The sequence below is a fragment of the Arctopsyche grandis genome, chromosome 8 (genome assembly GCF_051622035.1).
Source record: "Arctopsyche grandis isolate Sample6627 chromosome 8, ASM5162203v2, whole genome shotgun sequence".
In the NCBI taxonomy this organism is placed as follows: Eukaryota; Metazoa; Arthropoda; class Insecta; order Trichoptera; family Hydropsychidae; genus Arctopsyche; species Arctopsyche grandis.
Genome location: NC_135362.1, coordinates 23,380,738 through 23,407,109, shown reverse-complemented (window position 1 = coordinate 23,407,109; position 26,372 = coordinate 23,380,738). Strand labels below are relative to the sequence as shown.

Below are 26,372 nucleotides of genomic sequence, written 5' to 3'. Positions count from 1 at the left end.
ATGAATCCTACCCCGAGAACGGCTCCTTCACTTTTCGCAGAATATTCCCTCTCAGGTTTATCCCCGCTGAATAAATAGTTTCTTTCGGTTTTTCATATTTTCCTTTACGCTCTCTCGGCTTTTTTTTCTCTCCACCCACTCTGTGTCTTCATACTTTGGCTGTAATACAAAAAATTTAAGAGTTTGTCGTGCAACCGCGCGAAACTGTCAACCACGTGCATTCTATTGGAATATGGCTTCCAGGTACTTAATGAAATGCGAAAAGCATTTCCGTTCTTCTTTTGTTTGACGACCGTTCGTCATTTGTTTTCCTTGTCCTGATACTATTTGTCTAAAACTATACCTATTCAGAATTTTCCAATCGAAAACTGTATTCACAATATTAAATTATTACAGAAAGCGTTTGAAGATCGATTTATATATGTAGATTTTAAGAGTAATTTAAGTGTTTCAATTTTACTAAAATCCATTTGATATCGATATCAACGATAGTGAAGATTGAAATTGTCTACATGATGTAGTCAAAGCGGTGATATATAGCTTTAGATCGTCTGCAAAGAGTGCAAACTTGGAGTGTTTGATAACCAAACTAATGTCATTGATAAAAAATAAGAATAGAATGGGAGCAAGATGGGATCCTTGCGGTAAACCAGAGGTAGCATAATAAGTGTGTGATTTATAGCCGTTGGTCATTACTATTTGCGACCTATTACCAATGTAGGATTTAAGCCATTTTAGAAGAGATCCTTTTATACCAACCGAATCTACATAATTTGTTAATATGTATATTGTGATCGATTTTATCAAAGGCACTTTTAAAATCCGTATAAATGTATTATGACTATATTTATATAAATCTCAAGTTTTTATTGCTTTATATCATTTGTGGACTTTTTTAAAGCCTCGTCCCCAAAAATTTCAAATTCAAATTTGCGATTTAAATTTTTTAAATATAACCTATTGTCTACTCCAGAAATGCTCAATACTGCTTAGCTGATAGCTGATATTTAAATTTGAGAATTTTCCCAAACTTTTTAACAACTGTCCTCCGTTTTTTGTCAAATGTGGTTTTTGAATTCTAATTACAAATAAATAAAATTGACACCACTTTTATAAACCTTTATATCCTTATCCTTTATATCCTTATCCTTTATATCCTTATCCTTTATATCCTTATCCTTTATATCCTTATCCTTTATATCCTATCTTCATAATAAGTCAACAGGAAACGAGTGGATTAAACACCCTTTTCGAAGCACTTATCAACACGACAGACAGTAAAATGTTTGTCACAAAGATCGAACTTCATCTATTACAATAAAAACGTTGCAAATCGAAAAAGTTGGTGCCGCATATTTTGCGAAAAGTAAATTTCGAGAAGAAGCGAAGTTTGGCAATAATTTTGTCGTCGGGGAGGAGAAAATAAGTCGAATGAAGAAGTGCCGAGACAGCTGGCGGACATTCAAGTGCATTTCGCTACAAAAAGGAAGCTCACAATGGCCAAAGATGAACTTGCACTGTGCAAACGTGGACCCGTCCCTTATCCCATAGAAATCCCGCGGGAAGGCTTCGGGCGATTTCGTTTCCGGTACAAAAATGGGATACATAAATGCCCCGCGAGATGAGGTCTTTGTAAAAGCGGACCGATTGTCGTAAATTTCGCCGAATGCTCGATCGGCGAACTCGTTATTATTATTAGCAAGTATACCTATATTATGTATGTATGTATGTATGTACATATGTTTATATGTACATATGTGATCTATGATGCTTTGAGAAAAATGTATGGAATTGTATTCATCGCCTGCAGGGTTTCCTTTAATGCAATTGGAAGCAAACGTCAATACGAGCTGCTTACTTATTAAAGAAAAATTCGATATGGCTAATATTACGAGCTATAGACCTTAGTTAGGGATTGAGGCTTATTAGGTAAGATCTTTAAATAAATAAAATTATATTTAGCTCTTATTCGAATAGCAGTAGTGATTTCATGTGCAAATGTTTGCAAGCTTTTTATTATCTTCACTGTGTTAGTTTATTGACATTCCTGCCCGTCCAAAATTTCTGATCTCATTTTGAACCACTTCAAGTCGCTTTGATATCCTACCGATATACGGGGATTAGCTAACATTGAAGTAAGTTGATGTCTCCGACATGAAGCTAAAGGAGTTTAATCATTAACGAACACGTTAAAATTTACATCGGAATCTTCGGAAAGATCGTAGCGATGACAACTAACTATCGAAACCCGGCTTTCCACTGCCCCTTCACAACTCACTTTCATACACAGTGGTCAAAGTTACTTTGTTCACTCTCACTTTTGGAAAATTTAGTTAAGAAAAATAAAGTTTATTAGACTTCAAAGATTTTAAAATCAATTCTACTACTTTATTTTTTAAAAAATGCATACATACATATGTACATTCATACATTGTATACATATGTACATTCGTATTATATGTATGTATGCAAATATATTGTAATATAATAATTGGAATTTCTTAATAGCGTCATGAACTTCCAAAAACTTGTTGCATAACATTTTTATAACTTTAAAAATGATCTAAATTGAATTTGTTTACAAATAAATATTTTACTTATGTATCTGTTAAATTAAAAAAAATAATACATAATAGAGCTGATCTTTTAAAAGAGAATTTCAATCTTATATTTACATACATAGTATACATATGTATGTATGTATCTACATAATTCTTAAATAATTTCAGCGATTCTTTAAAGTCATATTCATTTTAAATAATATTTGTATAATATTTAAATTAAAAATGTTTTTAATGTCGTTGGTTCATAAATACGGCCAATTCACAATGTAATTATAAAAATAATAATTTATGGCATTAAATTAACTGTACATATATAAAATTTCTAGTTCTTGTATGTATAATAATTATAGAGTTTCAAAGTATTGTTTATTTCAGAAGTTTTTTTTACAACAATAATGTTTTAATAGTAATTGTAATAATATAATGTTTTAAAATTAATTAATTGAATTTATATTGTGAATTCACAGTGTAATTACAAAACATTTGCTTTGGATAGGTATTAATTACTTAAAATATTTCTTTATAAAATTTCAAAAAAGTCATATAGCAATTGGGTCGTGAAAACGATTTGAGTTTTGATTAAAATTATGAAAATAATTTTGGCCCATTACACAGTAAAATAAATAAAGTAAAACTAATATCGAAGTTTCGACTGAAATCTCACTGAAATCAAAACAGCCTCACGCTATGAAGGCAAACGATACAATCCCTTAAACGGAATCGATCGAGAGGGTATGAATGTGCAGAAACATGTGAGTCAACCCCATGAAAGCACGGAAAGAGGGTGTGTGCGTGGGAGGTGGGCAGTTCGACTTCCTGATAATCGAAGGGAAAGCTAGCAAAAAGTTGAGAGAAACATGAAAACAAGACAATTACCGGGAAATATAGTGTCCTTATTCGAACCCGGAATGGCTATTAAGGGTCCCGTGGGGTGAGCCACGGGGAGAAACTGTGAGGAGGAAAAGTAGGTATTTGTCTTTTTTATAGCTACCCTCACCCACCCACCGCACGCTTTCCCGATTTCTCCAGATTGTTTGGTCCGTAAGAAGTGTGCGCTCTTGCAAGAGGAAATATCGCATTGTCGAAATGTTAATATGCCAAAATCGAATATATGAATATACAATATACAATGTGACCTGGTTCAAACTTGAAGATATAGTTTTTCTGTCACTTGTACTTTCCCTTATTGAGTTTTGCCTGAGCTTGGTGTGTTTTATTTGTAAATTCACCTGTATAGTTTTGTCTTCTGCCTATCTTAACATATTATATAACATTTTACAAAAAACAAATGTTCTGAGTCATCATCAGCTCCAAATCTATCGAACGGAGCAAAGGTTCCGGCTCGAATCTCCCGACGAAAAATGATTTATATTTGAACGGGTCGGTCAAAAGTCTAGACCGAGACGTTCCCCTTGCACATCTCTCGATAGGCATTCCTCCTCGATGGGGTTTTATCTATCTATGGGGTGATTTATGGACGCCTTTTGTCGTCGACGGGGTTGACACGCGAGCCCGGCCACCCTCCCTTCCCACTTAATTGAATCCGCGGGATAGACTTATTCTTCGGCAGCCCGGAAATAAGTCATCTCTTTCCCTTTCGGCGATTGCATTACGATAAAAATTTCCCTCCATCTCCTCCCCGCCCCCTGCAACCTCTTCTCGGAGATTTAAAAGAGGATGAAAGAAAACTATTCGCGTAGTGCGTCTGTAACGGGAGAGGGGTTTGCGAAACTTTTACCCTGGTAAAATAGATAGATTTACGATGCTACACATTGTGTAGACGGAAAACGTGAACCTTTTTTCACATTGAAAGCAATTTGGCTGGCGAGGACATTGTCGATGTCTGTGAGATTGCCTATTTTGCAAGGAAAAATTCAAGTGCCAATTAGCTACGTAGAGTCTTTTCAAAGCATAAACAAATACTGCCGCAATTGTATTCATTTAGTATTGAAATATTCAATAATGGTTCTCTAACTGTCTATGGAGTGTTAGACAGTCCATCGAAAAATTAATGAGGCAGACAAGAGTTGCCACTTCTCTTTGTTCTTTAACCGCTATAAACTATTTTGATTCACTTCACTGTTTTATTTTTGTGTAACGAAAAAGTTATAGGATTTAACTCTGACTTTGAATAACACAAATACATACATATATAAAGTCAGTAGCTTTTGATTAATGGAATTTTAAAATCACTCACGTATTTTCAGCTTCGAGAAATCATTTTAACATACGTAATAAATAGCACATGAACTTTGAAAAATATTCTCATTAATTCGTTTTGTGCTCCAGCTTCTACGTGGTAATTCCTATCATTTCTGGAATAGTTGCGACTTTATGTCCCTAATAATTATATGCGTGGTAGACATCATCATTTTATGGTTGTACCTCCTGCCAGCACAGTTCTTTATCGGATGGCTCCAATGTATTCCAAGATCTATCTGACTTCTTAATGAAATAGTTGCTGCCATGCCTGCATGTAATATTTTCCAGCCAGTGAGAGCAGGTTCTCAAAGGCTATTTAAACCCATATGTCTGGTAGCCTGTGCTCATCATAATTTTCATAATTGGATGTGGCGTTTGTGTGAATTTTGATATTTTCTCTTTTATTCAGGCCTCACGGGGATGTTGACGTATTCACGGCTGGTTCTTTTACATAACATATATGTATGTATACAAACCTATATTAGTGCTGACTGTTAATGAAAACATTCCTAATTTTTCTCCTTATATTTAACTATTATTGTACCTATATGTTTTGTGACTACATATTTCGTTGTTTGAACTTTTGATGCTATTGTGTTTTTTTTATGTATTATGCATAATTTTTTTTCTGTATAATTGTATATTTAAACTGTGCTCTGTTTTCGACCATTGTGGCCACAGTGGTTCACACTAAAGAAAAAAAATAATAGAACTTTAAATCTAAAATTACTATTTAATTGAAATACTGACCAATCGATGTAACATATAAAAACTGATCATATATGTATATTTTCTTTCCTGAAAATTTAAAATAAAAAATATCTATGTATATAATATATAACCAAAATATATTGATAACTTTTAGTTATGTAATGTTTATAAATCTTAAAATGCTAACTTTTATTAAATGACAATTCAATTAGGAACAAAAAATTTAAATATTTATATACATACATACATTGAAAAATAGTTTTTGATATACCCAAAATGAAATAATCACAAGCAAAAATAATTACAATATACGAGTACGTACTTGTTGTATTTTACCGCCATTAAATATTATTACTTTACGAAAAAAAATATAAATATTGTGAACATTAAAATATTACTGATAAGGGTAACGTTAACGTAAAAAGATAAATAGAAAATGCTTCTTACATATAAAACAACAATATACTCAGATGAATGTTACGTATAAAGTGTCTACGTAGTCCATTTGGCAAATTGACCCAGTAAATAGGCTAATCCAAGAGTAACCCATTTACCTAGAGACACTTCATCGTGGCCAAACAAATATACACATATGTATATATGTATGTATAATAATACACGACGTTGATTCGTCGCAATCACATTTTACAATAAACACAGCAAATAAACAACGTCTCTATATCGGGACCTCGGCTATATTATTTACTTTATTGCAGATAAACCGGGAAATGCGACGAGTAAAACCCTGATTTTTCCTTTTTATTGTGCGAGTGAATTTGCGTCGATTCGACCGGGGCTTTTCCGAAACGTACGCATTTTTCTTTATTTTATTTTATTTTTTCTCCTTAAGGAAAAAACACGACACGACTCTGCTTCAACGTTTATAACTTTGTTTATCAATCAAATGGGAAGGCGCTCTGTCTATCTCGTGGCTAAAGGAGAATATTGTCTCGCAAATAAGATTAAGCTTCATATTCCAAGGGATGAATTTCCCTCTGTAGATATGTACATATTTATGTATGTGTGTGTATGTGTCGTTCAGAGCGGTACGTACAGTTGTCGTGCAAAAAATGTAACGTTTTATTTTCGCTATCGTAATTTTGGCACGTAACCTGCTCAGAGGTTATCTTTGTGTGATGTTTGTTTATGTTTGTCGACTTTTGGCGCTCAGTCAAAATTCTCTATCTTTTAATGTTTGTTTGAAATTGTGTTTTTTGGAAAGTGTGGTCATCAGCCCGGCTAGCTCAGTCGGTAGAGCATGAGACTCTTAATCTCAGGGTCGTGGGTTCGAGCCCCACGTTGGGCGAAAATCTTTTTTCTTATTCGTTTTCTTTTTTTTGTTGTTGTTGGCTTTTAGTTTTGATGTACTGATTTGCGACGGGCTGCTTAATTTTTTCAAAATTAAATAAATTTTATCAACAGCCAACCCCATTTCCTTATATTTGCCTTATAAATTAAAAAATATTTTTTTTTCTAGGCAAAGAAATATTTGTCAATTATTATATTATATGAATGTATGTGCATACATACATATGTATGTAGTCATTCGAATATCATTAAAACGAAGTTCTTGGAACTTATCATATTATCAATATATGTACATACACTAGTGTAGGGCCCGTTGATTTCAACGGGTGGTTTCGAAAAGAAATTGAAACTCGAATAAAAATAAAGTTAAAGATATGGAATCGACTGGTTTCGGAAAGACAAAGGCACAAAAAAACGAAAATTATGAAAAAATGAAAATAATGAAAAATATGAAAAAAATGTAAAAAATGAAAAATATGAAAAAAATTAAAAAAAAATTAAAAAACTGAAAATAATGAAAAAATATGAAAAAAAATGGAAATAATGAAAAAGATGAAAAATTTGAAAAAAATGAAAAAAAATGAAAAAAAATGAAAAAAAAATGAAAAAAACTGAAAAAAACTGAAAAATATGAAATAAATTAAAAAAATGAAAAATATGAAAAAAAAAAAAATTGTTCCCCATACTGGTTGATGGTTGATCATAAGGAATCGGAAATCGATTCAAACGAAAGTCGATTGTCGACGAAAGCCGAAGATACGCGAATGATTGGTTCCCCATACTTCTAAAGGATAATCGAATATTAAGTAATTTTAGAGCGTTTTTTTGTCGAGGCCGTAGTCTAATGGCTAGCGAACCTGTTCTGGGCGTGGGGGCCGTAGTTCGATTCTGTGATTTGGAATTTATTTTATTTTTCAAATATCGCTAAAATATAAATTAATTTCAATAATTTCAATTAAAAATATATATTTAATTGTTTTATATGAAAAGAAAAAAAATGGTTCAAAACCTCGCTAAAAAAAATTATTATAATTACGTATTTTTATATGGGAGAGAAGGAATATTTCAATTAATGTTTAAAAAAAAAGGCGAAATGAAGAATTGGATTTGGCGTGATGCACGTGACCATTATCTCAATTTAGGCCCATATTCAGGCTATTTGGGGTGATCGGTTCGAGTCGCGACAAAGTCGTCTCGTCGAAAAATGAATTTATCGATTTTTATCGATTCATTCATTATGTTCGGCGAGAGTTAGGACACACACACACACACCCACACACACACACACACACACAGATTACCGTCTTTATATATATGATGATATATCTATTCTGAATTTATTGTAGATTATTACAAACAGGAAACTATTGCGTAATTGTATTTGAAACTGTGAAAATTTACATTATATTATATATTATCTAATATATAATTTCAAAAGAGGATTTATAAGATTTGGGTAGTAGAGTCAAGAAAAAACCTATATATGTATATATTGTTTGCCATCCATATTTCCTCTTGGAAAATTGTGCCACGAGCATTTAGCGCCATCTACTGATCAATAAATTAATTTTTCTATTGCTTGTTTTTTATTGTCTATATATATGTATATATGTAGATAGTTTTTACTTATATAGGTTTTTCATTCCAAATTGTCCCTTTTTCATTTCAAATTGACCCGTTTTCAATCTCAAGGGTCAATTTGAAATGAAAAAGGGACAATTTGGAATGAAAAACCTATATTACACGCGATGACATTTTCATCGGGTCTATCACTAGTTACCCATGTATGTGCATGGGTAACTAGTGATATGTTTTATAAATATATCCACATAGTTACATATATTAATATGTACATATATTTTCACATTAAAAAAATTGTTATTTTAGCATCGTTTATAGATCCAATAGATTTCTCAAATATTATATTAGTTTTTAAAACCGAGTCACCATATAATCTAACTTAGCGATGTAATTTTCACCAATAAAAATATTTTTAACATTTTGTCACTTCTTCGTCATAAGAATCTTTTCAATTTAAAGGGTTACCAAATATTCGAATATTGAATAGTAGCTTCAAGTCAAAATATTTCTATTTGATAAGGTTTACTAACCGCAACTTCATTGGCAAAGAGCCCCAGGTTGAGAATCGCCGTATTAATAGAACGACTATTATCCAAGCGTACAACATCTTTATGTTCATATTTATATTTGATTTCATTTCGAATGGTTTCATAAAAATTTAGTGCATGATCTGCTTTTAAAATTTATCTTATGCACTATTTGAATATAAAAATCGCGGAAAAATTGCACGATTCATATACATATATATTACGAACATTGTACATATGTAAAGTCGCAGCAGTGTATAGAGTTCGATTTGTGCGTATCCATGTGTATGATTCGGGGCAATCCCTAAAAATTCCTGGGTCGGCAGTTTTGCCTATTTTATGTGAGGAAGTCGAATTTGTTTGATGTTGCCCATACGCCATGTGATTGACAACGTTTTCCCCATATTTCTCCAATGTTTCCGTCGAGATGATACGCCTTTTTAACCCTCGAGCGACCAACGAGCAACGCACTGAATCACACGCTACAAAATTCACAGCAATTGCAAAAACTGACCATGTCAAACTAATTCCCAAAGTTATAAATACATAAGAATGCAAAAAGTGGTTGATATTTGTGACCAGAATGCTATGTTTATAATCAACTGATGCGACTGTAAGCTTTTTGAGACTCTTAAATGTCAATTGAACATATTTTAAAGAATAAATCACTTTTTAGAAACATTTTTAGAACACCCCTTATACATATACATACTTATACACATGTTTATTTATTTGGGTACTACTTGCAGTTGCATGGTATCGATTGTGCACTCTTTTGAGCCTTCGCAAAGCTCGGTTCTCGAAGCGGCTTACAAAGCTATCTGAGTGTGTATTCTTGGTCGAACTTGTGCATCGTTTGGACTTTGACGAACAAAGGTTGCTCCGTGGACAAAGGGGAAGATTATTATCCGAAGATATTCGTCTGGTGCCCCGGGGGATGAGGGAGGATGTATAAGTGAAACCGAAAGCTCCTTTTTCGGACAAACACTGGACAAATCTGGTGAGGGAGAGCTTTCTGCTCGTTGGGGATAAGTCAAGGGGAAAGTCTAAAAAGGCTTAAGCTCGAATTGCAGCTCGTAACTACATAAAAGTGCGTCTTATGAGTGGGATAAATTCTTGTATCCTTTCAAAATATATGTATGTACATGTATAGCATATGAGTTTTGCCTCAAATTAAAGCTCAATTTTTTTATATATTTAAACAATTTGTATGTTTATGTAGATTTTTCTTAAATATATAATGGATTTTGAAATGCTTTTTATTATTACTAAATTATTAATCTATTTTAATAACTGCTGATCTACCGATCATTATCTATTTTACAATTTTATTTTGTTTTTTGTTAGTAATTCTAGTATTATATTATCAACTCTCTAAAGTCGGCGATCTAATCAAATTTTATGATAGTTCGGAAAAGTAGAATAATACTATAAAGCTTTCACCAAGAGACTCGTTTAATATGAAAAAAAAAAAGCTGAAGACCTCTCTAATTGGTATGTACATATATACATGTACATATGTATATATGTAATATAAAAAAGAACATTGCGACAAAAAAAACTCGTCGAAAATAACAATTTCAAAAAGAGCAAAAATATAATTTTAGTAATTTATCACGATTCGATCGAAGACGTGCATGAAGCCGGCAAACAATGGAGCTGGAATCCTTGAGGCATCATTCGGCTAAATTTCCTATTTTAATAAGCCCGTCTGTAAAGTTTTAATTTGAGCGGAAAGAAATTAAGCGAGTCACCGGTTACATTAACTGGAAGCCGTTTAACCGTTGAATTTAAACTCGCGACGGCTCATTAATCAATCGAGAAACATACTTAGCCCTCGAAATTATTTCTCGCGAGATAAATTATTATTATGTGGAACTTTTGATGGATTATGCGAAATATTTCGCGTGTCACGTGTACACACGCCGCGGCAGCCAGATTTCCTAGCTTGATTATCAATTTCACGCATGGCGGGTTTATATTCCGGCTTTCGACCTTCTGCCGATAAAACAGACGAAGCGTAAAACTTTAAAAAGTATGTATCTATGTATGTGGATTTGCAATTTGAATCTCTTGCAGATATTATATATGTACATATGCATGTAGATTCGATGCGAGCGCATTGAATCAGTGCTGTCGTGTTAAGAAATAAAGGATGTCTGTTGATTGGATTTTGAATTTTATATTGCATTGTATACAAGAGTGTGAAAAAGTGTTCTTAAAACTAGTTGTTTATAACTACATATAAATTATGTATTTGACGTGTGAAATTGCGTATGGGTGGCGCGAACGTCGTTTCGACAGGCCCATTGTCATCACATCGATTTGACCGATGATTCTAATAAAATTTTAAGGATTTCGTAATTGATTGAATTCCTCTTTCATTATTTCGGAAATATTTGCTTATTTTATATGCAAATATTTCTATTTATTTCTATATATTTAAATATTGCTAGCCTTTGGATATCAGTAAAATATCAAAGTGAACAGAAGAGTGGAAGTGGTTCAAAATCAGCTCACAAAATTTGGCAAATGAACTAACATCTTGTGAAACTAAAAAGAAGCTTAAAAAATATGTACATATATACATGTAGGAATATTAATTCTGCATAGTTGTTGTTCGAAATATAATTGTTTTAAAAAGTGCAGTTTGACAAAATATAAAATACATATGTATTTTTAACAAAATTTTTGTTTTATTTTACATTAGAAGTTTAAAGTCTCTTGTAAAGCCTTTAAAGCCTTTGTTTAGCGCGCTCCCTCTATTTGGTTTTTACACGCTAATTCTGATAATTGGCAAGACATCTGCATGAGTGATATCTTAAAAGAGAGCCTTTTAGAAAAATTTTGTTATTTTTTTAAATACAAAAAATATATCAGTTTTTTCTCACTTGACATATTTTTGAAAACTTATTGTGCCCCTAATATTTTTTTTCTGTACACACTGATGGTTGTATTTGTTTTTATTTGATTGAATAAACAATAGAAAAACAAAAAACAAAATAATTGACTAACTTACCACTCTTAACTAGCAGTATTATTGATTAACTGTGAGACTTTTGTGTTTTTAATAAAAATCTTTAAAAATAAAATACAAAAAAATACCATAAAACTTTGAACTGAGGCATGTGTGGCTCAAAATATTCAAAATGATATGAGCGATTAACCATTTAAGGCTTTGCACTTAAGTGTGTATACATATATACATATATATGAATATTTTATTTATTTTCGATTTAAATATTAGGTACAGTATAATTCAATTTTTATCACTTCGATAAAAATTTAATTTTCACATTTGAATGCTTTTTATTCATTTGAATGCTTTATTTATTCATTTTAACGATGCATACGATGTATTTTCAATTTAAAACTCTTTTTTTACAAAATAATATATGTATTTTCGGTAAATTTATATGATTTGTGATTATTTTTAATTTAATTGAAAAAAGTAAAATGAGTTTAAGATATATATTAAACAAATAACGGTATTTGAATAATATGAAAAGCCCTTTTTTCATGTTTCAATATAAAGGTAAAAATAATAGAATGAATATACATACATACATATGTATGTACATAAAATAACATGAACATACATAATTGAAATTTGATATTAATTTTATTTTATTTAAATTTAAAGTTTATATTTTTTGTTTAATAATAAATTTATAAACAAACTTCTTCTGTTTGTTGTATAAATAATATTATACATAATTGCCTGTTTGTGAATAGTGCTAATATTTCGCAGTACCATTTCCAAAGGTTGATTTTATCATTACTAAATTTACCAAGAAACAAAACAACGTGACAATTATTTATGACGAATAAATAAAAAAGGCTCAAAATAAAATAATTCAGAATTCCTCCAACTTGCCTAATTTTTTATCGTCCAAAAAGTGGCACACTTAGCTCAATTCGGGCCGCTTTTCCGGCCTCCGCTGAGCCAGCCCGAAAGCACACAATGCCTGAGAATCGGTACGGGATAAAAAAATATGATGACTCCCCAAAAACGGTGATTTATGAATGTGGAAACAATAAGGAGCGTCTCCGTCAAATAACCCCCATAACCACACACAGTTTTAGATGGTGGCGGGATTTTTTTCTTATTATCAAAGCTGCCTTTGACTTTTCTCGCCGAGACACGAATAAAATAGTAATAAAGAGGATTGAGCCTCGTCTCAACGAGTGGCAATCCCGTGGGACGCTTGCGAAAAAAGAAACAAACAAAAATTATCTCATAGGTGCTATAAATGTTATTCATGGGTAGCACTCTTCGCCTGGGCTGTTGTGTCTTTGTTTTCTGTCCACTTAACTACAGAACGTTCTCTCCTCCTTCGTTTTTACGATATGGACTCTGCAACCGGTTGCCGATTCATATTTTATTTATAAAGTAATTCTTTCCTTCTCTGGCTTCTCTGCTTCTAATCTCGTTCCCCGCGGAGAAATTTCGTGTCGCACATAAACGTGTCCTTATCGACGAATCCCCATTGTCTTTGCCTTGCTAAAGTTCAGCGCTTAAATTAATTATGTAATATTGTTTGTCAGATTTAAAAGTTTTAACCTTATTCTTCGCCAAGTTCTGCTAGTTAATTCTGTATATAAAATTATTAACTTTAATTAAATCCAGTCAGTCATAATTACGAAAATTTGCGAGACACTTTTGAGGAGTCCGAAAACACTTCGCAACTTATCAAAATAAGCCTAATATTATAATATACACATATTTATATTGTGCTTTATAAATTGAAACTTTTATAAGTCTACGAAATGTGTGCGTAAAAATAAAAATAAATAAAATTAATTCCTGAAAATCAGATTGTATTTTATATAATAGCTCTTCGAACCGAAATAGATCTAACTACTAAAGGGAAGCATCTCAAACTTGCAATTATACATAATATACGAATATCGATAAAGCGTTTTAGCATCGCCGAATTTGTATGTGTGTTAGGAACCAAACCACTAACCAACATTTCAGGCGTAAAGTTTTGCGAAACATTTCCGCGATATGGTAGAATGTAAACTTTGCCATAACTATGCCCTTGTCCACTAAGTTCACCGTTGAACAGATTGCTGATGTTGATTTAATTAATTGAAGATTGAATATTTGAAACCCTGTGGAATATAAAGACAGATAATAATACTAAGATATAATTACATAAATTGTTGATTCTTCTATGTACATATGTTTACCAAAAGTCAAGCAGTCACGCACTTCATACATATGTGCATACATATTGTATGTACATACATATCCATCATTCGGTCACTGAACACAATATGAAGCAATCGTATGGCATATGTTGTACATTTGTGGATATATTTGTTAATGTTACTGTTGAGTGGTTTTGTATACGTGACATGGTTTGTTAATTTTAACACGTGTCCCCCCCCCCCAAGTACGTGTCCCGGTCATTTAAATGTGTAGCGTTTGTGCAAACGTGCCAATCAGACTTACATACGTACATACATATGTAGGTATACAGAAAAATCTTGGAGTCTGATGTTTCATATTGTAAAAATTTTAATTTTACCTGGTGGTTTTATTTGGATTATGTAGATTATGCACAGCTGTCAAACAAGCTAATAGTAAATGTATAATATTATATTTTAAATGACGTTTCAAATTCTTCTGTGGCGTAATGACATCAAAGAAAAAGTTGAATCGGTAAATATGGTATATGTAAGCTAAATATATTTTTTTTGTGTTTTGTGAGATGAAATTCAATTTATCCGTGGTTAAATATTTGTATATTCTATTTAATTATATTTATTTTTTAATTGAAGCATTTCAAAATTAAAACTCGCCTAAACTATAATGAACACAAACATGTGGATTTTTTTATCAAAAATGAAAGCGTATCAATAAATCGTTTTTATATAATATCTTGTTTTTGTAATTTTACTTTTTTATATCACCATGTGGTGCTCACTGTAAATGGAATATTATATTTTTATTTATGTTTATTATTATTTTTTGTCTCATTATACAACTTTCTTTTTATATTTTATTCTGTATGTGTGCCTATTTAAATAAAATAAATAAAATAAAATAAATCAATATCTGCGATGGAAATTTTTTTTTAAATTAACTGAAATCATTTTAGAGCTTTTAAATATGACAATTAAAATATAAATAGGGTCCTATTAAGCTTGTTTAAAAATTAAGTATCGAAAACTCTTATATAAAAATTATCACTACTCCAGATTGTAATAAAAAAAGTGATTTACATATTTAGGCAAATGAAAAAATATTTTTATTTTAAATTCAATTAAATTATATACACGTATATTTACTAACAAATATATGAATAAGGAATTTTTGTGTATATATACATATGTATTTCATAATAAGACAAAATATTCATATACTCACTTCTCTTTCTTCTATCTTTATACATCTTCTGCAAAACTATTTTGTTTTAGACATGTAAGGAAACGCTAACGCGCTTGATATATGCTATGGTGACCCAGACTGAAACTCGCCCCCCTGGGGTGTTTTCGATGATATTTTATCCTTGTATTATTATAATTTTAAAAGTGAACGCTAAAGGTGATTCATATATTTAAAGAAAGGTAGGAGAAACTTGTCGAAATAATAAGATCGTACGAATTAATTAAACGTAAAGGAGGTATGTAAAAACCATGTGAAACGTATAAGAGGTTAGTAAAAATGACATGATCTGGAGTCAACCTAGACGTTCCTTTCTACATATATGTATTAATGTATCTACATATAATATCTACGATTCAGTGTCTGCGCCCTTACAGTCTTTAAAGAATGAATAATTGCTTTTTTATAGCCTTTCTTCATAAAGTATTGTCACAATATTCGTTTTTGGTCTAATCAGTCCAGTATTCATTATTTGTTTTCCATTTTTTTTCTATTATGATTATGATTTTTTTACTTTAATGCGAGTGTTGAAAATATAATAAAAGAAAAATCTTGAAAACCCTTAAAAGAAAATGTATGATACCCTTAAAGAATTGAAAAGCTTGAACATCTCTGTATTAAGTCGTATATCATTTTAAATTATTATTTTCATAAAAGGAAACTCAAAACTTTAGAAGCTTCGCCATCACATTTTAAGCGAAAAGATAGCATTAACAAAAAAAAAACCAGGCATTTTCGTGAGATAAGTGCGTCATTGTGGGCGCCATTCGACGAGCTGTGTGACGGCAATTCGGACCCTTAGCGACCGCATTTTAAAAGGGTACTAAGGTACCCCCACGAAAATATTATAAGGTTTTTGTGTCGTCGTATTTGCTTACGCCGAAGTGGTCGTAATCCGCGGCCAGGTGCTCGAAAACCCTTGGATTTAAATAGAAACGTATACGAAGAACTGTCAAACGCGGCTACAACCCTCCGGGGACCGGTTATTATATATTCCGGGGACGATCATCCTCTGTCAACATACTGCCCTGTGAGATTTTACCGACATAATGCCAGTTTACACTGAGTACCCGTATGTGTGTGTCCGTGAAATGCTCGTATTTTCAAATTGACGTAGCGCCTAGTATGTAGCAGTGAGCCCGTTGTATTTGTCCGAAAATATCGCATCGAAAGTTGTGTACTTTCATATTTGTCTACTACAGTGTGTTCAGAATTTGTACTTTTTTTGATGATATTCACTTCTTTACTTCTTCCTCATTTGCTCAATGCTGAGCGTCGTTGTCACTAATGTCATCTTGAGTTTGATAAACGATCCACCTCCACTCCTCCCGATTCTGTGCCAAGCTGAAGGCGGTGTTAAGGGACAATCCCGTTAGTTCTTTGATCTGGTCTGACCATCTCTTGGAAGACCGACCTCTCGCTGGCCTCTCCTCCAACGTTCCGGTGACTACCAGCCTCTCCAGACTCCCCACATTCTTCCTGGCCATATGATTGAAAATCCATCTCCAACACCACGTTTCGAATGCATATAGAATGTCACTTACTCTTTTTTTTGCAGAGTCCATTTCTTGATTCCGTGCAATCCAATGAGGAACATCAGAGATCGCACCAGATGGATTTTCAATCTTCTCCTAAAAGAGCGGTTCTTCCATATTTTATCAGACTAGCCATCGCCGTTTTCGCCACTCCTACTTTTCTACGGATTTCCGATCGGCATCCTCCTACGCTTGAGATCAAGCCATCTAGGTAGATAAAGTCGTCGTAGTTTTTGGAGCGTTGGACTTTATAAGAGTCTGTCAACGAATATGATTTTGATCTATCTCTAGACCCAAGTGCCTACGAAGTAGTTCAGAAATTTCATCCTCATTGCTGACCATTAACGTCATGTCGTCTGCAAATCTTAGTCTATAAATCTTTCTGCCACCTATTGTTATTCCACCTTCCCATCCATTGAGTACTCTTCTCATTATGTATTCCCCATAAATATTAAAAAGATCAGGAGACAGTATGCATCCCCGTCTATTCTAACTCATCTATTCTAACTTATGAATGAGTGTTATTAATTGTTTTGGTACACTCATATCTTCTAAGACCTTTCATATGCAGTTTGATGATATAACTTGAGCAAATTCGGTCGACAGGGGTAACTTATTTATATACTTGCATCATACAAGTATAGAAATGAGTTTGACACTCACATAGCAGCACATTCAAGATAACATCTAATAATTCATAAGTTAAATTTTCTACATCTACATATATCTACATAAGATATAACACAAACGCATTTAAATTTCATATACACATGTAAAAAATCTAAATCGATCGTAGGGGTGAAAATATTGCCAATTTTATTTATATATCATATATGTCGTACTGAAACATGCTGTAATCATTACGATTTAATGGCCGAGTGCAGTCGCCATATGCTGCATCGGATGCATTCTGTTGCATCCTCGTCAAATAGTTCATCCCCTATCTAAAAATATACACATTTGACCACGCTAAAATCGCTTTCCAGTTCCACATTTCGCAAATCCAATTATATCGCACAGCAGTCGCAATAAAGCGTACGAAAACGTAAAAATTCATATGTGAACTTAAAAATTTTACAGCGCTGTTAAATTTTTACAGTTATGACGCAGCCTCCTTATTGCCGAACTTGTGCTCGGTCGGATACAATCGACTTTAGAATCCACAATAGAAGGGACCACACTTTGAGTGGCCTGTAAAATGTCGGAGGGAAGATATGTATGTTCATATGTATGTCTAGTGATTTTACAACGCTTGTAAAATGGCTGTGTGTCGTTACTATTTTATTTTGAATTGAAACACTTTGGAATTGAGGTTGACGTTCAAAATGAAAAAAAATGCTTTCACTCGAAATCTTTCTTTTTCATAGGCAATGATAAAAAGGACAGGGTCTATATATTAAAACTCTAATGAAATTCTCTGTGCCGAACGATATTTTTTTAAAAGATGATATGTTAGTTTGAAGGATTAAATGATTCGAATTGGATAAAAGAACTGAAACATTGTTGGACAAGATGTGTACAAGAAGATAGTATTTGCATATTTATAAAAGTCATACTTGAAAATAAAATACAGTATCTTACTATCCAGCTCTCATAGATATATGAGCCTATGTAATTGAAAGTGGCATACATCCACTTTTCTTCATTTCAAGAAATATCTCGCAAAACATTAAATATAATGTTTTGTGTTTAGCAATATTTTAAAATACCGGTGGCCTGTAATAGGCTTATTCTGCTTTCCCGAGATTCTGGACACATTGAATTAATAGAAGTGATAACAATTTGTGAATAAGTCAAACAGAAATAGTTTTTTTTGGAACTGAAAATCGGACTTCCGCCACTTTCAAATATAATGGCTCATATATAAAGTAATCCGTTATACAAAATACGAATCATTTACATAGTCGCTTTTATCTTATGGTGAATGTTATTTTGTCTACTTTATATGTAGAAAATGTGGATTTCCTGTTATTTTTTATGCAAAACTTAGCCACTGAATGTCAAAATACTGTATAAAGTTCAATGCAATCCGAGATGTGCTTGGAATGTTGTACTCGCACTGGAGATCATTCCATTTACGAAGACCCATTCCTACTCCTTTTAAAATATGCGCAGAAGCAGGGGCTAGTACACAATCTTCGTGTGCGCATCTTTTCCGTGAAGTGGAGGTGAGCTTTCGTAAACAGAATAAACTCAAATAGTACCAAAGACTATTATTACTTAGATTTAATACTGAATATTAAAATACTATTAAATTTCCAATACCATTCCGTAATTCCGTATTGAATTTATCGCATACATGTTTACAAAAATGGAAATACTTTGAGAATTTATCGTCGAACTATTCCCACTACTATTCCTTTTTTTTTGTTCGAGAGTAAAAACCGGAAGTTTTGTCACGGTTCAGCCGCCATAGCTCAGCGAGTTTTCGCGAAAGAACAAAAAAAGGGAAAGGCAAAGAAGAAAAATAAAAACAACAAAAAAAAACACGGTTACTTGAATTACGACATTATAAAATGACGTGCCTCGAATGAGGGCGATGAAAATATTCGGAACACATTTTCCGAACGACAAAATATATGTGGCTCGGTTCCAAAACGGCCAAACTCAATAAAAATACTTCATTTACGCTCACTAAATTCAAAAAATAAATTTGACCCGGCAAAACCTGCTCGACATTACGAGGCTAATATGTTCGAGATTTGACATCGGTCTTTTTAGAACTGAATGTATGTACATATTTAGATAGGCAGGAGGTTCAGTTTGGCACGACCTAGCCTATACTTACATACATACCTATACGTACAAACACATGCTCGTATAAAATGTATACGTATCCAAGACGTAGAAGTAAACGAGTGAGAGATAACAAACTCATAAAATAGAGAGTGTCTACTCGGAAAGATCGGATGGGTGGGTGGTGCAAACCCGGCACACAGCCAGCGGTTCCTAATCTCATAATCTCACCTAGGGACCAATTCAAAAATGTATTTGTATATTATTTAAATTGCTTCCCCAACATATAACTACATACGTATGCAACTGAAGTAGCAAATTACAATATTCATTTTAAAAAATATATTCAAGCAATTACTTTACTCTATTAAGAATGATCAAACATGTTCCGTGTTATGTTACTTACAATATTTTACACTTCTTACTAAACTAATACTTCATATACAAATTTTAAAAATATTTGGATTTCATTCAGTGCTATTTTTACATACCTCTTTTATGTTTCACTTATTTATTTTACGACAATATCATAGTGAATCGCACAATACACCAATATGGTCAACCAAACGTATAAATATTACCATCATCATCATCATTTACAGCCATTTGCCATCCACTGCCAAATTAACGTCACTCCAACACGTTTCCATTCGTCTCTGTTTTGGGCAAACCTCGTCCACATCAATCCACCCATTTTTCTAATATCATGTACCCATCATTTCTGTGGCCTTTCTTGCACCATTTTACATTCTCTCGAGTACCACTCAACCACATCTTTCGTTCATCTATCGTCCGTTCTTCTACATACATATGTAGTTACGTGACCCATGCATTGCCATTTCAATCTCTTTTCTCTCTCCATTATATCAAAATCCCTTTTCATACTTTTGTCAAACTAAATCTTTCAATTTGTTTCTTATACTTGCGAGTGAATTTGAGCCCACTGTTAATCAACCTCGATATTTGTAAGTAACGTAGAATGGTGTGAAGGTAGCGGTGCATGGCGTGCTCCACTTGTTACAATGAGTTTGAAAGAGATAAACTTAAATAATCACAGGAGTATTGCACATCCAACACAACCCTTCCTCCTATTAAATCATTCAGAGGAAATATTCTAACTTATGGAACTAAGCTAATTGTAAGGAACAACCTAACTGCTCTTGAAATTATATATAGTCTGTCATTAGACAGAGATAACCAGAATCTGTGTGTATTAGTGATATCAGCAGCATATATGTTTAGCATGTGATTCTTTTAAACCAAGTGGTCACTGGTTCAATCCTTGCCCGGTGCTCCTGGCCAGACCTTGGATATGTAACTCCAAGTCGATCATTTCCTATCAGAGTTTTCCAATTCATCTGATTTTCATTGCAACAGCTCCAACAAATTGGCTGTTTCTCGAGAAAAGAAAATAATCTTGATCTGTTTCTCGCAAATTTCTAGTTTTTTCGCATCCCGAATTCGCATTTACAAAATTTTACAAAAATGCTAATTTATTAAAGTTGTCAAATTTATCCATACATAATATGTATATGTTTCTATGATGCTCTGTAAAATTACTTACATTATAAATGTTTAAAAAAAGTAACTAGCAAGGAAGGCACATTGGGATTTGCTTGTTAGACCTTCAGGATATACAATATAATCATATACAATGCTTTAGTTAGCATATGCTTCGAGTGGAGTGGTCACGGTTCGATTCCCACTAGTAGCTGTTGGCCAGACCTTGCTTCGTGACTCCAGGTCGTTTTTGCCAATTTTTCTGATTTTAATTGAAACGGTTCCTGTAAATTGGCATCTCCTTTCAAATCTCTCTTGCAAATCTCAAGTAATTCAGCGTCATGAGGTTTGCCAATTTATATAATAAAAATGCTGTAAAGATTTCTCCATAGATGTCACCGTGAATAATACTAGTTTGAATTCACATTGTATTAAAATGCTTGTATTAGTTGTATTATTGTATTATATCAGTATTACTACACTCGTCGCTTTAGAGCGATCTGTAACGGCGAGTGTACATGTTTGATTGAATTAAAAAATAAATAAAAAAATATATTTTTTTTTGATTTTTAAATGCTTTTTATTATTACGAAATTATGTTCACAATACATCTTATATCTATTTTAATAGCTACTGATCTACTGATCATTTTCTATTTTACAATTTTAATTTAATTTGGTTAGTAATCACAGTATTATATTATTCTAATGTTAATCTAAAGCATAATAGGAAAAAGATCTCAAAAACCTATTTACAATCCTTATAAATGTTCATAATACATCTAATACATAATATTAATTAAAGACTATCTAAAGTCGATGACCTAAAGCAGATTGTGTTTAGGTAATCTGTGTTTATACCTGAAGGGTATAGACATTTTATTGTAATCACCGAGACTCTTCACAAGTGTGTTAGTATGGTTATTAGTGATTCTTTCATAGAATCTACTGGTTAGTTTGTTAGTAATGTCTGTAACAAACGGAATATTATATATAGCATGCAGTTTTTTCAGGTTAGTATATATGGGTGTATTATAAATTATTTTAAGGGATTTATTTTGTATTACTTGGAGCTTGGAAAGGTTAGTATTCGAGGCGTTATTCCATACAGGTGAAGCATAGGTTAATAATGGTAATATGAGCGCGCGATATAATTTTATTTTATTTAGCGTTGATAAAGAACTATGGCGATTAAATATTGGATATATTGAGGATATACCCCGCATCGCCTTGCATTTCGCTGCCTCGATGTGAGGTGCCCATCTCATTCTTTTATCAAACGTTACTCCTAAATATTTTATTACTGACTGCCATTTCAGACTTTCTCCAGAGGGGATTTTCAGATCTGAACTTGGCTTATGTTTTCTAACACAAAAGAATATGGCGTCTGTTTTGGTTTGATTAATTTGAATTTTCCACTTAGTGAAGTGTTCAGTCATTGTTTTAATTGCAAATTCAAGATTTTTAAGAATAGTGTCTGGTTTTTTGCTACTTGTGAAGCAAGCTGTATCATCTGCATATAGGGCTATGTGACAGTTTTTTGGAATAGGTATGTCATTTATATATATGGAGAACAAGAGTGGGCCAAGCAAGCTCCCCTGCGGAACGCCAGCTGCGATTATTTTTGGAGACGATAATTCATTATTTACGCTAACCACTAGCTTTCTACGAGTTAAGTACGATTTGATGATGAGAATTAGGTAGTTTGGTATTTTGTTAATAAGGAGCTTATGAATGAGTCCATCGTGCCAAACCGTGTCGAAGGCCTTTTCTATGTCGAGACATACCATTCCGGTACTTCTCTTCATATTAAAGTTCTTCGTCACGTGTTCAGTTAGTCTTGTTAGTTGTTGGGTCGTGGAATGTCCAGTGCGAAATCCAAATTGTTCATTTATTAATTTCTTATTTACGACTTTAAGTAAACGTGTGTAGATTATTTTTTCCAGAATTTTTGAAAGCGTGCAAAGTAAGCTAATGGGTCGATAATTGGCCGGGTTTTTTGAGCTTTTATCGGGCTTAAGTATGGGAATTACGTTGGCTGTTTTCCAGTATTCTGGGAAATACCCGGTGAGTAAACATGCGTTGAATATTTTAGATAGTGAGACTAAAGCTTTAAATGGAAGTTGTTTGATTGTGATGTTATCTATTGAATCTCGCCCAGGTGCCTTTTTATTTTTTAAATTACGTATTATATTTTGGATTTCACACGGATGCACCAATTTTATATTTTTAGTACTGTTAGTGGGAGTTTTTGTAATGATTTTAATGGAAAAAATATATATACATATACATATGTACATATATTATTTATTAATATTTTTACCCGGCTTCGCTCGGTATTTGTAATATAAACCGCTTAAACATGGCCAATCTAATAATAAAAATTTTATTAAATTTATTTGAATAGTTTTATTGTATTTAAATTGATTTGCATATTCATTCAGTTTTATTGTTCGATGACGTCACGAATTTACGAACCGCCAATAGTTACATACATACATACATACATTTTGACAAAGTCTCTTTCGAAATTACATATTAGATATGTAGATATGTATAATTAAATAATGTGAAATGTAAAGGAGGTTTGTAATAAAATTATAAAAAGACTTTCACTTTAAATATGTGCTATTTTTGTTATTCGACTTTTTTGTTGTTTCAATTTGACTACCCCTGCATGTATTCGTCCTGGAGACAGGAATAGTCCTGTTGTACGTCGGCGCCCCATAAATACACAGACGCCTGTGTTTCCTATGCAAATGTAAATTACACATCCGCCACTCACTTAGTCTCGTGCAAAAGGCGGTCTCTTTTATTTTTAATTTCATATGCAAAAATATCGCCATGCGTAAAAAAAATCATTTGAAAATTTCTACTAGTTATACATACATATTATATATAAAACTTTCATGAACGCTGAAAATGAACTAACACAATTTCATCAATCCTATTTACATATAATAAAATCAATTGTCGCTGAATCATAATGCTTACTAAAATTATAAACTTACAGCATAGAATAACATGAAAAATACATCGTTGCAAAAAAATGAAAAGCAAAGTTTAAAACGGTTGTCTCATTTAAACGAGTCGTGATGGGTCCAAATTAACGATTTCGCCAACGGAGCACGGAAATCGTATTAAAAATTCGCGGACACTTTTCACAACCGAAAAGGCGCAAACGGGAGAGACGACTTCGTAGAGAAAACACAAAAAAGGCAAAATCAGCCCTTTCGAAAATAATTAATTTTGACGAGAGCTGATATCTCATTATGAGACTCGTCAACAGATGAGCTTTTTTCGTTAAGACGAGAGCTTGATTTCGCCTTAACGCACAATTGTGACTTTCACTGTCAACGACAGGATGCTTAAAATTAACTGATTTAATTTCCATTATATTTTAGAATGTATATATTTTTTATAAAAAAAACATCATGGCACTTTTACATACACACACACACACCAGCATTGCTTTTGTATTGCAAAATAATGGAAATCAAAATGGCAATATAAAAAATAAATGTAGCGTTTCTTCTGAGATACTATCTTTGTGAATAAAAAAGGCCGTTTTGAATATTTCATACTGTATAAATCAAAGGAATGTTAACGGCCCCGATTTTTTCCTTCAGATATTCTAAAACATTACACTATTCTGTAATATTGTATATTTTATCGCCCTATTTTAAAATTCAATCGACGTATATTTTTAAAGAGTAAATAATTACGAAACGTTTCAATGAAAGGACATCCTTTTAACCTTTGTATTCGATTAAGTGTTTTCAATTGACCTTATACATCTGAGAGTACAATGTGACCTTTTTATGTCATGTAATATATAATATAAAGGTAGTCGATTTACAATAGGCTCTCGTATAAAGGCTTTCGAGAATATGGCGCTTGGAATATGTAACAATACATATTTTAGTTTCCTCTACGGTGTATTTATAATATGTAAAGTGACTGAAATTTACGCTCACGCAGATTCTAAACTATTATATATACGTATTATATTTGTTCGAAAATCTTTGTATCCAAATCTAACCAGCAGCATCGCAGAAATACATCAAATCATATAACGTATGATTCTTTTCAAATCGAAGTCTTATCAGGGCTCACTTTCACTCGCTAACAACTGAGCTACATATATGTATATTGCTTGTATGTAGATATGATTTAGTAATATCAAAAACCACTGTGACTTTTCAATCTGACTCTGAAGACGATCATACTTTAGCCATTCGACCGTTGAAATCCCCTTTGGCGTCAGCTTGACTTAAAGTCTTAAGTCGCCCCTGCACTTGAAATGTCGTTTGGAACATCCTGTGCAAGTTTGCCTCGCTGATTCGGTTTTGAATGTAATTGTCAATTTCCAAGTGGAGTGCAGCCGTGTGGGTCAATACTGACTGCAACTGAATAAAGTGGGACACGGCTTCAATTTTCCCAGGGACCAGGAAATAGAAAACATGCCTGAATATTTTATGTACCGTTGGGCCGTTTCGCCAGTCTCTTTTATGATGGGGAAATGGCGCCCATGTGCGCCTTGCGCCATAACTTTTGGCGGTCGTGAGAGCATTATGCCGAGAGCCGATCGCTTATTTCGAAAACGATACTGCTTAGTGTTTCGGTAACTCGGGTCAATTCGATTTCCTACGTGTTTAAAGTTCGAGGACTGTCTGTGGTGCTTTTCATCATATAAATGTGTAAATAGTATATAAATATCACCGGGCGTGCATAAAATAAAGGCTTTTTTGTGCTCAAAATAAAGATATGTATGTAAGGAAGCTCTCAACAATTTTTATTTAGAAAATAATGAAGGGACCATGAAAAAAATGACGATTTTCTGAAAAGACTGCTCCGCCATTCAAATGCTCGTTGTGAGCGTGGCGCACTTTGTATGGGACTCCACAGACCAAACTGCGACTTTGAATACTAGTTTATCAGTCAAAAGTCACAAGTATTATACGAGCTTTACGCCAGCGACAATAGCCATGGCTGAAATAAGTTTCAGCAAATTAAGAATAATCAAAAAATATGAACCAATAATAGTTACAAAATCTCTTTCGATTTTACATATAAATATATTAGATATGTACATATGTACATATATCTAATATATAATTTCCAATATACTATCTCACACACTAATCAATATATTTCCAAAAATACTTTGTCAGATATATGTATGTACATAGTTAAGAGCCAGTTTGTATTGCTCATAAAATTGTTGTACAATCCATTGACAAAACGATGTATCCCAAAATCGTAAAAATGGCACTTAGATCCTTTTTACTTCCGGTATTCAAACATACTTT

At 32.7% G+C, this 26,372-nt stretch overlaps 1 protein-coding gene and 1 non-coding gene across 2 annotated transcripts in view; one reads left to right on the top strand and one right to left on the bottom strand.

Annotated features, from left to right (window-relative positions):
* Positions 1–26,372, bottom strand: part of LOC143915452 (uncharacterized) — a 668,062-nt gene that overhangs the window by 76,812 nt on the left and 564,878 nt on the right. The gene's annotated exons all lie outside the window — the stretch shown is intronic.
* Positions 6,711–6,783, top strand: TRNAK-CUU (transfer RNA lysine (anticodon CUU)). The gene has a single exon. It is a non-coding gene; the product is annotated as a tRNA-Lys (tRNA).